The sequence below is a fragment of the Pleurodeles waltl genome, chromosome 4_2 (assembly GCF_031143425.1).
Source record: "Pleurodeles waltl isolate 20211129_DDA chromosome 4_2, aPleWal1.hap1.20221129, whole genome shotgun sequence".
Taxonomy (NCBI): Eukaryota; Metazoa; Chordata; class Amphibia; order Caudata; family Salamandridae; genus Pleurodeles; species Pleurodeles waltl.
The window spans coordinates 558,675,275-558,691,291 of NC_090443.1; positions in this window are offsets into that span (position 1 = coordinate 558,675,275).

Sequence of the window (16,017 nt, forward strand, 5' to 3'; positions counted from 1 at the left end):
GCAGTTGCTAAGTCAAAACCCCAGTGGACTGTGATCTTCACATTAGTATCAGCTGGCCGTGCTCTGTAAAAAAACATACAACACTTTCTGTCCTAGTGGAGCCCTGCTGTGAGTGACGTGAATCGCTCCATGCTCTCTGCACACCAATTCACGGTACACGCTATAGCCTTTGAAAAAATAAATTGCAACTTTTTAAGGACTAAGGGCCATATGTACGAAAGCTTTTTCCCATAGACACAGAATGGGTAAAATCCTTTGGTACATGTGCCCCTAAAAGCTGTTCAGTTAAGCTTGAAAAAACTCCCCTCCTGAGAATAATGTCAGTTAAAGATTTAAAATGTAGCAGCACAGATATCCTATTTTTTTCCTCGGAATGATGGAATTGTGGTCCTATCTTTCAGAGTGTCTATTAAACTCTGATAGGCTAAATTTAGAACTGTTGTGCGTGTGTTCGACCATGCAGTAGCAAATGCGGCCAATTGCATAGAGGAATGATGGAGTATTTGTGATCCAGGTAGAACAAAGCACAAGTTTGCATTGGCAGAAAACATGCACGGTCACAAAAATAAAAGTGGCAGCCTTTAGTGCATTAGTTAAACAACCATTGTCAATGCCAATAGGTCAGCTTATAATTGTCAAGCCAGACCTTAAAATCCATGTAAATTAATGACTGCTTCCTCCCATCTTTGCAGCTGCCAGAGAAAAATGCCATACATTATTTAGTTATTTAAGAAACTTTACATACATGTGTATGCCCCTGAAAGCTCATGCTCAGGCCGCTGGATAAGTAAACTATATGATCGCAGCTGTGTGAAGTACAATAATGTTTTTGTGGAAACATCCAACTTCTGCCAAATCAAAACATAAACTCCTGGTTCACAATATGTGGGTGGAGTCAAAGCTCATCTGGTGGTTCTCACAATGTCTGGTGACAGCTCACTGTCAAACCAGACCATAAAAAATGGCCCATGTTTGCAAACCAGGGCAATTTTGTACTTCTAAAGACACACTGTAACAGCTGTTGGGTAAATTTCTGCAAATGTTGCACATGTCCCGGTTTTCAGAAAGGTTTGACTGTAAGTAAGGGAAGGTGGGTTTTTAGGTCTCAGCTAGACAGCTCATGGGCTATCTTGAACAAGCATGTAGTATTCAGTATGTAGGCTTTAGCCCGCCCATAGACTTTCTATTTGCTTGCTCCATTGCGCTCTCAGGTCCTTTGTCCCCATTTGTCCATGGCATGAATACGTCGTGCCGCTCCTAGGTATGACCCTTCCCCCAGAGCATGGACCAAGTACAAGTAAACATCCACAGATCTTATTTTGGGAACTGCTTTTTTCCTTTGACTCAGAGTACTCCATACAGTGTTCATGTTTTGAGATCAGTCCTTCTCTGTCTCTGTTTTTTCAATACAGGTTTAAATAGCACAAACACCACTTGAATGTATTATTAGAGCGCTTTATGTGAGCTCCAGTTACATTACATAAGAACACATTTGTTTTATAGGAACAGGGAGATTAAGTGATTTGCCCAATATCACAGGATGTTGTGTCTACGTCGAGACTCAAACTCAATTTCCCAGGTGCATAGTCAGCAGCTCTCGCAGTAACGCCACATCCTCTTTTCCTGTCCTGAACATCCGACTGCAAGGGCTCTTCACACTTCGCTTGCTCCCTCCTGTGCCTCCATAGCTGCTTTTGGTTTCTGAGTAATTGCACTCCATCGGAGTGTGTTTGCAGCCCCCCCTCCACCTGCTGTTCCAATGTTCCTTGCTCGATCTCACCATCCCTGCCTCCCCCATATTGGTGCTTGCCCCATGCCTTGTGTTGCTTGCCTGTCCGGCTCTCCTCCTACTCCCACCGTCCATCACTTTACTATCCCTTTCACCCTGGCCCACGTTACTGTTTGCCCCTCCTAATTCCCCTATCACATGTGACGATATTACTCTGGCCATCACTGTTTTTTTAATTTTTCTTTTAGTTTGGTCCCATCACTCCCACCCCCCTCATCATTTACCGCAAATTACTGTGAGACCTTCACTCTGGTGTTTATTTCTTGTGGTTTGGTCCGGTCGCTTGCAAACCCCTCCCCCAGCATTGTTGTATACACTGTCGCTCTCGCCTTCCTCCCGTGTGACAAAATTACTGTGTGGCCGCCTCTCTTCTTCACGAGAGAGAGAGAAACAGTGCATGTGGTAAACCACAAAAGAGGGGGGATGAGAACAAGGCCAATAGTTTGGGCATTGCCGTGACCTATTGACTTTGCCAATGCTTGTGATGGTTCACAAAGTAGTTTGAGCTAGTCGCTCTTAAAGAAAGCAATTTAATTAACATAGAGGCTGGGTTTAAAATTAGCATTAAATTAACTCCCCTAGTGCCTCTTCTGTTTTTTTGTGTGTTGTTAAGCTTTGTAATTTAGGTAGTTCAGTGCAGAATGTAAAGTTCTAGCCCTTCTCCCATGTTTGGTAGTGTCCCATTTTTGTGTTTTCAAAATCTGGTCACCCTAACCATAGTGAACAATTTGCCCCTAATTCATTTTCCTTTCAGATCATCACAGGCACACTCATCAGGTGTATGCTGCTTTGCACCTCTTCCTAAAGCCTTTAATACTCTTCTTTCTTCTAACTAGTAGGGGGCAGAGGGTTGGAGGGGGAGCATGCTAACACCACTACCTGTATTTGCAGATTAGTCTATGCCCAAGGGCAAGCTGCCATTTGCTAAAAGCCTGGGGACATATTTATACTTGCTTTGTGCTGTTTCTGCATCATTTATTTTGACGCTAAAATGGTGCAAAGTTATCTACATATTAGACCCGTGTAGAGTAAAAATATAGGGCTTAGCGCCATATTGTGGAAGTGGCAAACTACCTTGTGCTAATTAGATGCAAGGTAGGCTTTCCTGTCCACAATATCACGCTAACCCCCTAACGCCTTATTTATACTCTGCGCAAAAATGACACACATGGAGTAGGCGGACCCAAATAAAGGTGCTAAGCCTGCTTAGAACCATTATTTAATGCCTGGGTGTGAGCAGGCGTTAGGGGACCTGTGGAGCCATTTTCATGGCTAAACACCATGAAATGGGCCCACAGGTGCCCACCCCAAGCCCCAGGAACACCCCCACCCACACCACAGGGACGCCATAGGATGAGGGACCTCATGCTGAGTAAGTAGAAGTAAGTATATATATTTTTTCAGTGTCATTGGGGGCCCCTTACTGGGGGTATTGCACTGGGTATGATGACTATGTCCAGGAGGCACTGGTCCCCTGTGCTGGCCATTGGGGTGGTCAGCATGACTCCTGTCTTTACCTAGACAGGAGTAATTTTTGGGTGCTAGTGCGTCAGGAAATAACGCTAGACTGGTTAGCGGCATATTCATTGTCGCTAACCAGTCTAGCGTCATTCCTGGCCCTCTAATGCCTTTTCCCCTCCAGCCATCCCCCCTCATCTAGCGCCCTTTCTTCAGATGCTAGCCTGTCCTTTGCGCAACAGTGCACTATTCCATTAATATGGGGCCCGGCTGGTGCTCTGGAATGGCGCTCGCAGGTGCTATGGATTTTGACTCAAGACTGCGCTAACGCAGTCTTGCATTAAAATCCATAAATATGGGCCCTGTTCTTTAAGGACCTGGGAACTCAATAAATCTGAATAACCCTACTTTCTCAATATGTGTAAAGTGTAAACTCACAGTAGTGCAACTCCTAAAAGTGAGCAAGGAACCAATAACATACACTGTACAGGGACGTAACACACAACTCTGCAGCCCCTGCAGTGCAGGGTGATCCGTGCCCTTTTAGAGTAGCCCATTGTATGTGTCTGAGTAGGTCTGTGATTGGGTTCACATGGTTTTGAGTGGGTCTGTGAGTGGTTGCATGAGTGTCTAAGTGGGTTTGTGAGTGGGTGCATGAGTGTCTGAGTGGGTGTGAGAGTGGACACATGAGTTTCTGAGTACATGTATGAATGAATGAATTAGTGTATGAATGAGTGTGAATTTTGTAAAAAATCTTTTTGCTTATTTGTGATTAATCTCGATTAATCTTGATTAAATTCAATTAATCAGGAATATCACACATGGTGAAGAAAAAGAAGAAAAATCATTTGAAACCCAACATTTGACCCTCAAACAACCCTATATCACACACTTGGGGTCAGGGTACCTCCACCATGACCCCTTACGCTAGTTATGGTTACTTTAGGGCGTGAGTTACAGTTACTTGAAATAACTCTGACTATAACTGCTGAATGTCTCTGGTTTGTGCAAGTAAATTCAGAACATAGCTATAATGTCCCTGTAAGCTTTGTTTTTTAAGGGAATTTCTAAGGTTTTTAAAATTCTATTTCCTAACTATAACGCCCCTGTAACCTTTGTTTTTTTCAGTGAATTTATATATATGTATATATATATATATATATATATATATATATATATATATATATATCGAACCTGCATTTCGTTAAATGTTCCCTTCTGGTCTCTCTCATGCCACATTGTAATTCATTCATGAAGCTTCAGTTCCTCAAATCTTGTCCCTCTAAGTTAGATGCAAAATCATTGAGAAATCTACAACAGAACTGCAGTTTCTCAAGGTGTTACTAGATGTTTCTCTTGAGTCGGACACAAAATATTCAAACTTCTTTCATGAGGCTGCAATTCCTCAAGGCATTAGAAGATGCCCCTCTAAAGTCAGATTAAAAATGTCTATGTGAAGCTGCAGTTCCACAAGATGTTACTTACTCCAGCCAAATGCAAAAACATTCAAATTGTGTCATGAAGCTGCAGTACCACTAGGTGCCTCTCTCAAGTCAAAGGCAAAAGTATTGAAGTTCTTTCATGATGCTGCAGTTATACAAGTCGTTACTAGCGGTCTCTCTTAAGTCACATTCAACTGCTTCAAATTACCTTCTCCAAGCTGAAGGGGTCATGTTTAACACATTCATTTGCATACATACTTACTTTTGTTATTTCAATGAGTCATGTTTGTTTTATTTAGGATAAATAAATTTTCCAAATCTAGTTTGTAAGAATGAGTCAAAATTACAGATTTCAATACATTTCTTGATGACACCTTTATATTCGCAGAAACTGCCATTCAATGGTAAGTACAATATGCCTTTAAATAAGTATTATTGCATGTGTATAGTTTCAGGATACAAGCCCCAGTGTGCTAAATGTGCTCTATTGAGAGGAGGAGCTGAGCAATGAGCAAGTTAAAGAGAGCGGGAGACAGGTGTAAATGACAACACATACAAATTATTCTTCCTAAAGCTGCAGTTCTGGAAATGTTAATCACAAATCTGAGGAGGTGTGGCTTCAACACAGAAGTTTGCATATAAAATGTATTTACTATAATGATTTGATAATTTTCTGTAGGATAAATAAATAAATATACCAAAACTGGTTTATAGTTGGAATCATCATTGCAAATAAAATAAAGTTTCTGCATTGGGTGAAACAGAGAACACAAATGTGACATTATTGTAAGGAGGGATGCTTCCCCATAGTGCTGGCCACTGTGTGCTCTTAAAGCCAAGTTGGCACCTAAAATGGTGCAAAGGTGTTTGTGTTACAGGCAATATTGTTTTTATATAAGAGGGGATACTTTCCTGGACAAAAGCAACCACAGAGGCAATTTCCTCTTTTCTATGTGTGATGCAGATGGCATCACAGCACAGGAGAAATACCTCCTTATGCCTTTGTTTATTAGGCACAGAATCCCAGGTTTACTAAGTTAAGTAATTCTGGAACTGTGAAATCTTACTGAGTCGTACTTAAGCCTTTGTGTAGTCGGAGATCCAAGGATAAAGCAAAGGCTTAGTAAAAATGGGGCTCCATTCTTGGGGTACTATTGTTTTAGAAGTATATGTACATGTGCAAGGGAAAAGAATGCAGTCACTCAAAGTGAAAGCATTAAGGGACAGATTTAAGAAAAGTGGGACTACATCCAATGCAGCGTCACTTTTCTTGTGCCCCTTAGCACCCTACCGACACAGCGCACCATGGTGGTAGTTAGGGAACTAGCGTCAACATTTTTTTACGCTAGTTTGGTGCTTCGCAGGATTAGTGTCAAAAATGTTGACGATAACCCTGCAAAGCACATTGAGGCCCATTATAAGTAATGGTGTGCCTCCTTTTAATGCCTGCTCTGTGCAGACATTTAAAATGGCACAAAAAATGGTACAAAGAAATCTTTTAGATTTCTTTGTGGCACTTTTTCAGCCCCTGGCGCAAGGGGTTACGAAGTGGTGCAATGCATGCACTGTACCACTTTGTAAATCTGGTGCTGTGATTTTGGCCTCGTTGGGCCACATTAGCGTAAAAAAAGGATGCTAACATGGCACAAGGAGATTCTAGGCCCTCTTAATTCTGGGCCTTAGTGGCTGGAGTGGGCATTTCTGTTGATCGTTATTTTGTGCTGTGGAGGAAGGGAACATAATCTGAGTGACATCTCAAAAGAGCAATGGTGAAAGACTATTGATTGGTGTCCCCTAAATAAGTATGTAATTTTGTATGATATTTACGGAAAACATGAGGTTGGCAAGACATCTAAAGTTATCTTTAGGGCAAATATAATGAAGAAAGACTAAATTGCATCAAAAGGTGAAATGCACCACAGATGTACAGCATGATGGTCTCAGACAGTCCAAATCACAGTAACACTGTGTATTAGAAGTAATAAAATGTGTGCAATCTCAGTGAATTAATTGCACTAACACAATACATGCATTATCCACTTTGTTAGAAATGGGGTCTTTGGCTGGCAGTCAGGTTACCCCCTGTCCAAGCAAGGACCCTCACTCTAGTCAGGGTAAAAGAGAATCACTCTCAGCTAATCCCTCTCAACCCCTTGGTAGCTTAGCATGAGCTGCCAGGCTTAACTTCAGAGTCTAGGTGTAAAGTATTTGTAACAACACACACAGAAATGTGGGTGAAAACACTACAAAATGACACACCACAGGTTTAGAAAAATTGAAAATATTTATCTAAACAAGACAAGACCAAAACGACAAAAATCCAACATACACAAGTCAAGTTATTAATTTTAAAATAAAAGAGTCTTAAATCCTTTAGTAAACACTAAAAACACTGCTAGTGATGAAAAGTACCTTGGTAGCATCAAAATAACATGCACGGGCTAGTGTGCATCGAAAAAGGTTAGCGATGCATTGATTTCTCACCCACAAGCCAGACCGTGCATCATTTCTCTTTCTCCAGTCGGGTCGGCATGCGTTGTTTTTCTTCTCCGCAGGAGAGCGATGTGTCGATTAGCTTTGCTTTGCTTTGCTTCATTTTTCCACGCCCAGCAATGTTTGCGTTGTAAATCCTGCCCCACGGTATCAGCAAAACCGTGGTATGTGGGTTGCGACATTATCAGCCTCCGTCAGCGGGTGTTGCGCGTTGTTTCTCCAGCTGCATGTGTTGATCTTCCAGCCGCGATGCTGGTGGAGCATCGATTTGTGCTGCAAAGCCGACGGCGAGCTGTTTTTCAGCCACGCCTCGGAAGGTGCAGCGATATTCTCCCAGCACAGCAGTCTGTGCCTGGACTTTCAGTCTTAGTCTGCCAGCTTCACCTTCCAAGGCCCCAGGAACTGGATAAGGCACCACTTGGCAGGGCAGGAGTCTCAGCAGATAGTCCAGGTGCTGGCAGGAGAAGTCTTTGATGTCCCTGAGACTTCAACAACAGGAGGAAAGCTCAGGACAAGCCCTTGGAGATTTCTTCACAAGCAGGAATGCACAACAAAGTCCAGTCTTTGTCCCACAGGCAGAAGCACCAACTGCAGGATAGCTCCACAAAGCACAGTCACAGGCAGGGCAGCACTTCTCTTCAGCTCTTCTCCAGGCAGAGGTTCCTCTTGATTTCCAGATGTGATCTAATATTTCAGGGGTTAGGGTGCTCTTCCTATAGCCATTTTGGCCTTTGATGTAGGCCTACTTCAAAGGAAAGTCTCTCGTGTTTGTGAAATCCTGCCTTGCCCAGGCAAGGCCCCAGACACACACCAGGGGGTTGTGTGAGGGCAGGCACAGCCCTTTCAGACCACAGACCACTCCATCCCTCCCTCCTAGCACAGATGGCTCATCAGGATATGCAGGCTACACCCCAGCTCGCTTTGTGTCACTGTCTAGAGAGAAGTGCAAACAACCCAACTGTCAAACAGACCCAGACTGGGAATCCACAAACAGGCAGGGTCACAGAATGGTTTAAGCAAGAAAATGCCTACTTTCTAAAAGTGGCATTTTCAACCACACAATCTCAAAACCAACTTTACTAAAAGATGTATTTTTAAATTGTGAGCTCAAAGATCTCAAACTCCACATGTCTTTCTGCTCAAAAGGGGACCGACGCTTTAATCATTTTTAAAGGCAGCCCCCATGTTAACCTATGAGAGGGATAGGCCTTGCAACAGTGAAAAACAAATTTGGCAGTATTTCACTGTCAGGACGTATAAAACACATTAGTATATGTCCTACCTTCAACAAACAATGCACCCTGCCCATGGGGCTCCCTAGGGCGTACCTTAGGGGTGCCTTACATTTAAGAAAAGGGAAGGTTTAGGCCTGGCAAGTAAGTACACTTGCCAAGTTGAATTGGCAGTTTAAAACTGCACACACAAACACTGCAGTGACAGGTCTGAGGCATGATTACAGGGCTACTAATGTGGGTGGCACAACCAGTGCTGCAGGCCCACTAGTAGCATTTGATTTACAGGCCCTGGGCACCTCTAGTGCACTGTACTAGGGACTTACTAGTAAATCATATATGCCAAAATCAAATATGCCAATCATGGATGAACCAATCAAAACAATACAATTTAAACAGACAACATATGCACTTTAGCACTGGTTAGCAGTGGTAAAAGTGTTCAGTGTTCAAAAGCCGACAAAAACAGGTCAGAAAAAATAGGAGGCAAAAAGATTTGAGATGACCCTACAAAAGGAAAGCAAGTCCAACACACTTTATAGAGAAGTGTGTGGTAGCTAAAAACAAAGAAATATTTCAGAAACACACATTACTTTAGATCTGTCACGATGAAAGAAAGTAAAACATGAAATTAAGGAATTACACTGTGTTTCTAGCCTTACTAAAAAAAATAAACGCTGCACACACTTTACACTTATTCATCCCACCATCTCTGCAAGAAAGTGAAGACATTAGCAAAATCATAGAATGTCAGCAAATGCATAGATGTAACAATGCCATGCAAAGTTGCATTTTGAAATACAAGAAACTGTCTCTTAACCTGAAGTCAGCAAGCGCTCAATCGAAAAGGAGCCTGTATTCCACCCACCCTCTCAGCATGTTGCTTACAGCAAGCAGCAGTGGACACAGTATCAGATGATGGTTCTAGGCAACAATGGGAGGCTAGGACACATTTAAGTAGATGGAAGACACTGCTGCTAGGGACCATGCTTTATGCACATTCCCTTGGAGTGCATTTAGTTATGCCACAAAGTTTCAATCGCTGTGAAGCTTCAATGAAAGGATCGTTTTTATGCATTTTTCAGAAAGCTTATGTGCAAGCATGTCTTGTTATAACTGGCTTTTTTGGGGAGCTAAGTAGTGATAACAATGAAACTTTCACAGCACTTTTTGGAGCATTTAGCTCTTCTCTGTCAGAAATAAGACTTTATTATTTTAAAATAAAGTTGTCCAATGTTAGCCTATGGAGCCCATTGACTACCATGGGGAAAAGCGACTTTGACAGTTTTTCCCTCACTAGGGCTTATACAACATCTTTTATAAGGTCCTTGCTTATATTTACACTGCACCCAACCCTTGTGGCCACTAGGGCAGACCTTTGGGGTGACATATATGCAAAAAGAAGGTTACTTGAGATTTTGGAAGTACTTTTAATTCAAATGTTGAATTTGGGGTTAATTTGAACTTAAAAGCAGCCAGCAAGAAGGAAGGCCTGTCTTTACAATGACAGTGAACACCACAGCAGCGCATGGGTGCACTAACTATACTGGTGTCTCTAAACTTGCCTGCCCTGTCATGTATGAGGGACTTAAAGAGAGGTTGTCAGAACCAATTACTATTAGGCCTAATTTGCATATACCATTTTAAACAAAGCCCTAGCCTTGGAACTGGTTAGCAGTGCCCAGGGCACAGTCAGAGTCAGAAAACAACAGTTATCAGCCAAAACTGTGCACATAAAGTGAGGGGGCTTCTGCAAACAGACCAGTTTCCCAACAGCACCCCATCGAATGAATGTTACAGCATGAAAAACACATGCAGACCAGTGGCAGAAAGTAGCTGTCCCAAAGTACACTCCGTCTAGGTATCACTTCTTATTGTGTTGTGTGGAAAACTAATGCATTAGGACACCCAGACAGCTAGTGCTTCCATGAGCCAAACCTAAAATGACAGTCAAGATGATTTTGCAATTCGTTTTACGCTAGAGTCCATGAATGTAAACAGAAGCTGTCTACCCCAACATATAATAAATGGCTGGAGAACATAAGTTAAATGGCGGCATATGAAAAAGTGATTGCAAGAGTGAATGATAGGTTGAATACATTTGAAGAGGTAAAGGGTAGCTTCTTGAGTGAAATGCCACCATATTATGAAATCATATTAATGCCCAAATTTATGGGGAATTTGCGTAGGACAGTGAAATATGGTGCATTCCTGTCCTTTCCCCTGTACTAGCACAAAAAGGGGCTACCTAATGCACATCAGGCACACTTGCTTCATGGTGCAAGAGTGCCTGCATTGCATGCAGGATTGTTTTTGTGCAGGGAGGTTCAATGGGATATTGTTCTGTAATATACTATTTCCTATCCCTCGTTCCCTCACACCTTGCAACAGTCTTGTATTATAATAGTGTATCCATTCCTTCACAGTATTGGCTGAGAGGCCCATGCGAGAATTAAGTTCAATCATTTATACTAAGTGTATTGTTATGTTTTAAATGTAAAATAATGAATGATGTATCATAAAATGTTCTTCTGTTTATAAGAATCGTTAAAAGGAATTAACAAAAAAAGGTAATGCAGACATAAAGAGACTAATCCATGGTCCATAACATCCCAAAGGGATGGTATGAGAGCACTATCTTTTGAAAGGTGGACAGCACGGGAAAAAAGAGCCTGATTTAGAGTTTAGTGGATGAGTACTCTATGAGAAATGTGACAGATATCCCATAGCCTTATTAAAATCTCCTATTATTATTATATCCTAAGGCACTTGTGATAAAGCCGACGGGATATCTATTAGGTTTGTGGCATTGCACTCCTACACCACTCTAAATCAAGCCCATAGACTGCAAAATACCCACTGCCATAATCTCAATCTTACATTAGTAATCTGGTAAACACATTTGTATGATAACTAATCCCATTACCAAGCAGTTGTCTCCAAACATATTAGGGGAAGAGATATAGTAGAAAACACTCCAAGTGTTTATTTATATGGGAAGTGAGTTGCCTAGTTTAAAGAATTAATAGAGCTAATAGTTTACCTTTGTAGCAAGATATTTGTGACACGTTATTATTATTATTATTATTATTATTATTGTAAAATAGGTTTTTGACTGAGGGAAGTATTAGCTCTGCTTAGTCCTCTGGTAGCTTGGCACAAAAGCAGTCAGGCTTAATTTAAAGGCACTGTGTTACATATTTATGCAGCACTCAAACTGTAATAAATTGAAAATACATAACAAGAAAAATCCCATACCACTTCCTATCTGTAGAATCAAAGTTATGACTTATTAGAGTTTTAAGTGAAAAGTAGTTCTTAAAAAATCAAAGCATTAACCACAAGCATCTAGTTGTTGAGAGTGAGGCAAAGTCCAAAGTTTTGGCCAAAGGAGATGGAGAGCATTTCGTTACATGAGGTGAATTTGGCCCTGTCTCGGCTTACCTTGCGACTTAAGATAAATTTTTAAGAAATGTTCTAAGAAGGTAAAGTTCATCGGGTCAAGAAAGCAGCTTCCGAAGAGGAGGCATTGTCATTGGCAAGCCACTAGATAATTTGTGGTGAAGATTTCTATGTTCAGATTTTTGTCACTTTTTGGGAAGTCAAAAATCTTCAGCACAATGAAGCGGCAGGCTATGGATGCAGAGGGCTGGACGAGGCCAGATACCCTTCCTGAAGGGTCCTGCTAACATGGTTTGCTGCCGCAGGAAAGAATATAACAAGAGCTATTGCAAAGTCAGGCTGACAAGCAATGCACCTCGTGCGAGCAGGTAGGTGCCGGGTTTCTTGGGGATCAGGGCTCACTCCCGGCAGAGGCCAGGTGCAGGGTCAAGATCTCTGGACCTTGTTATCCCCCTGTATCTCACAAGTAGGCCAGTCAACTACCCCTTGAACTTACTCTGGTAGTCCTGAGATCAGACAGAATGGCAGGTCTCAAGTAGCAGGGCAGTCGTCTCAGGTTACAAGGCAAGCTTCATGTAGTAGGGCAGTTCAGGGGTTTCCTTGTGTGTAATGAATATTTATGCATGTGCCATCCTTTGAAGTGAGGGAAACTTGTAGACTACTCCCACATCTGGTTCTGGATATTTCCTTCCCATGCCCAAACTTCAAGTGGCCTAGGGTGACACACGCTGGTGTCAGGTTTGTTTGTGAGTATGCTGGAAGCAGCTCTTTGAAATGTAAGTGGTGCAGTGAACAGTGTCGGTCCACCGATCCTGCTAATACCTAGTCGCCTTTTGTCTCACTGTCTGGGAGGAGTACACAAACTGCCTGCCACTTATTCACAGTCATGTGACCCAGGATACAGGCTGCTGCCACTAAATCGTAAGGACATGAAAGTGCCAACATTGTAAATGTGGCATTTTTAGAATTGAGACTTAAAATCCAATTTTATCATTAAAGAGGATTTTGAATTGCAATAAAAAATTTTGAGACCAAACATGAGATTTCTACTTGTCCCCAACGGAAGTATTAAAGTAAAAAAGTATTAAGGTATGTAAAGTTTAAAAACACTTGTCCTCCCTTTTATATAATGTACTATGCCCTATGGACTGGTCAGGTCAGGGCTTATCTGGGGAGTGAATTAGATGTATGAGAAAGGGAGGTTTAGGCGTGGCAAACAGTTTAATGTATCTGTTGGAAAAGGCAGTTTAAAATGGACATAGGCTGCACAGGCACACTGTAGTATCTTTACAATTGCCTATCTTTTTATAGGAAGTGTCTCTTCCATAAGTGCGGAGACTCTCCAGTCTTAAAGATACTACTCATTAAATTCCTTTGTGAATTCCCAAAAATCATAAACTCACACATAAGTGTAACTTTACATTTGTGAATCAGACTCTGGGGGTCATTCTGACCTCGGCGGTAAAAGGCTCTTACCGCCGGTCAGAAGACCGCCATAACACCGCCGCGGCCGCGGGAAACCGCCACGGTCATTCTGACCCGCAACAGGCAAACCGCCAAAAACCCGACATCCACAAAAGTCCGAAACACCAAAGGACAGCGAAAAAGTGGCGATGACCAAACCTCCACTGTCACGTCAACAGAAATACGCCCATACCATTCTGACCCACGAATCCACGCGGCGGTCTTTCAACAGCGGTATTCCATTGGCGGTACACACCGCCGCGCTCAAAATACACACACACTTACAAAACACAACCACATTGGACAATTCAAAATACACACACCTGATACACATACAAACACCACTCCCACACACCCAATACTATATAAAACACACACCCACATCACCCACAAACCCCTACGACCACCATGTAAGGAAATGCCTCCTTGGCATGGTTGCCCCCTGACTTTTTGCCTTTGCTGATGCTATGTTTACAATTGAAAGTGTGCTGAGGCCTGCTAACCAGGCCCCAGCACCAGTGTTCTTTCCCTAACCTGTACTTTTGTATCCACAATTGGCAGACCCTGGCATCCAGATAAGTCCCTTGTAACTGGTACTTCTAGTACCAAGGGCCCTGATGCCAAGGAAGGTCTCTAAGGGCTGCAGCATGTCTTATGCCACCCTGGAGACCTCTCACTCAGCACAGACACACTGCTTGCCAGCTTGTGTGTGCTAGTGAGGACAAAACGAGTAAGTCGACATGGCACTCCCCTCAGGGTGCCATGCCAGCCTCTCACTGCCTATGCAGTATAGGTAAGCCACCCCTCTAGCAGGCCTTACAGCCCTAAGGCAGGGTGCACTATACCATAGGTGAGGGTACCAGTGCATGAGCATGGTACCCCTACAGTGTCTAAACAAAACCTTAGACATTGTAAGTGCAGGGTAGCCATAAGAGTATATGGTCTGGGAGTCTGTCAAACACGAACTCCACAGCACCATAATGGCTACACTGAAAACTGGGAAGTTTGGTATCAAACTTCTCAGCACAATAAATGCACACTGATGCCAGTGTACATTTTATTGTAAAATACACCACAGAGGGCACCTTAGAGGTGCCCCCTGAAACTTAACCGACTGTCTGTGTAGGCTGACTAGTTCTAGCAGCCTGCCACAAACCGAGACATGTTGCTGGCCCCATGGGGAGAGTGCCTTTGTCACTCTGAGGCCAGTAACAAAGCCTGCACTGGGTGGAGATGCTAACACCTCCCCCAGGCAGGAATTGTCACACCTGGCGGTGAGCCTCAAAGGCTCACCTCCTTTGTGCCAACCCAGCAGGACACTCCAGCTAGTGGAGTTGCCCGCCCCCTCCGGCCAGGCCCCACTTTTGGCGGCAAGGCCGGAGAAGATAATGAGAAAAACAAGGAGGAGTCACTGGCCAGTCAGGACAGCCCCTAAGGTGTCCTGAGCTGAGGTGACTCTAACTTTTAGAAATCCTCCATCTTGCAGATGGAGGATTCCCCCAATAGGGTTAGGATTGTGACCCCCTCCCCTTGGGAGGAGGCACAAAGAGGGTGTACCCACCCTCAGGGCTAGTAGCCATTGGCTACTAACCCCCCAGACCTAAACACGCCCTTAAATTTAGTATTTAAGGGCTACCCTGAACCCTAGAAAATTAGATTCCTGCGACTACAAGAAGAAGGACTGCCCAGCTGAAAACCCCTGCAGCGGAAGACCAGAAGACGACAACTGCCTTGGCTCCAGAAACTCACCGGCCTGTCTCCTGCCTTCCAAAGATCCTGCTCCAGCGACGCCTTCCAAAGGGACCAGCGACCTCGACATCCTCTGAGGACTGCCCCTGCTTCGAAAAGACAAGAAACTCCCGAGGACAGCGGACCTGCTCCAAGAAAAGCTGCAACTTTGTTTCCAGCAGCTTTAAAGAACCCTGCAAGCTCCCCGCAAGAAGCGTGAGACTTGCAACACTGCACCCGGCGACCCCGACTCGGCTGGTGGCGATCCAACACCTCAGGAGGGACCCCAGGACTACTCTGATACTGTGAGTACCAAAACCTGTCCCCCCTGAGCCCCCACAGCGCCGCCTGCAGAGGGAATCCCGAGGCTTCCCCTGACCGCGACTCTTTGAACCTAAAGTCCCGACGCCTGGGAGAGACCCTGCACCCGCAGCCCCCAGGACCTGAAGGACCGGACTTTCACTGGAGAAGTGACCCCCAGGAGTCCCTCTCCCTTGCCCAAGTGGAGGTTTCCCCGAGGAATCCCCCCCTTGCCTGCCTGCAGCGCTGAAGAGATCCCAAGATCTCTCATAGACTAACATTGCGAACCCGACGCTTGTTTCTACACTGCACCCGGCCGCCCCCGCGCCGCTGAGGGTGAAATTTCTGTGTGGACTTGTGTCCCCCCCGGTGCCCTACAAAACCCCCCTGGTCTGCCCTCCGAAGACGCGGGTACTTACCTGCAAGCAGACCGGAACCGGGGCACCCCCTTCTCTCCATTCTAGCCTATGCGTTTTGGGCGCCACTTTGAACTCTGCACCTGACCGGCCCTGAGCTGCTGGTGTGGTGACTTTGGGGTTGCTCTGAACCCCCAACGGTGGGCTACCTTGGACCAAGAACTAAGCCCTGTAAGTGTCTTACTTACCTGGTTAACCTAACAAATACTTACCTCCCCTAGGAACTGTGAAAATTGCAGTGTCCACTTTTAAAACAGCTATTTGTGAATAACGTGAAAAGTATACATGCAATT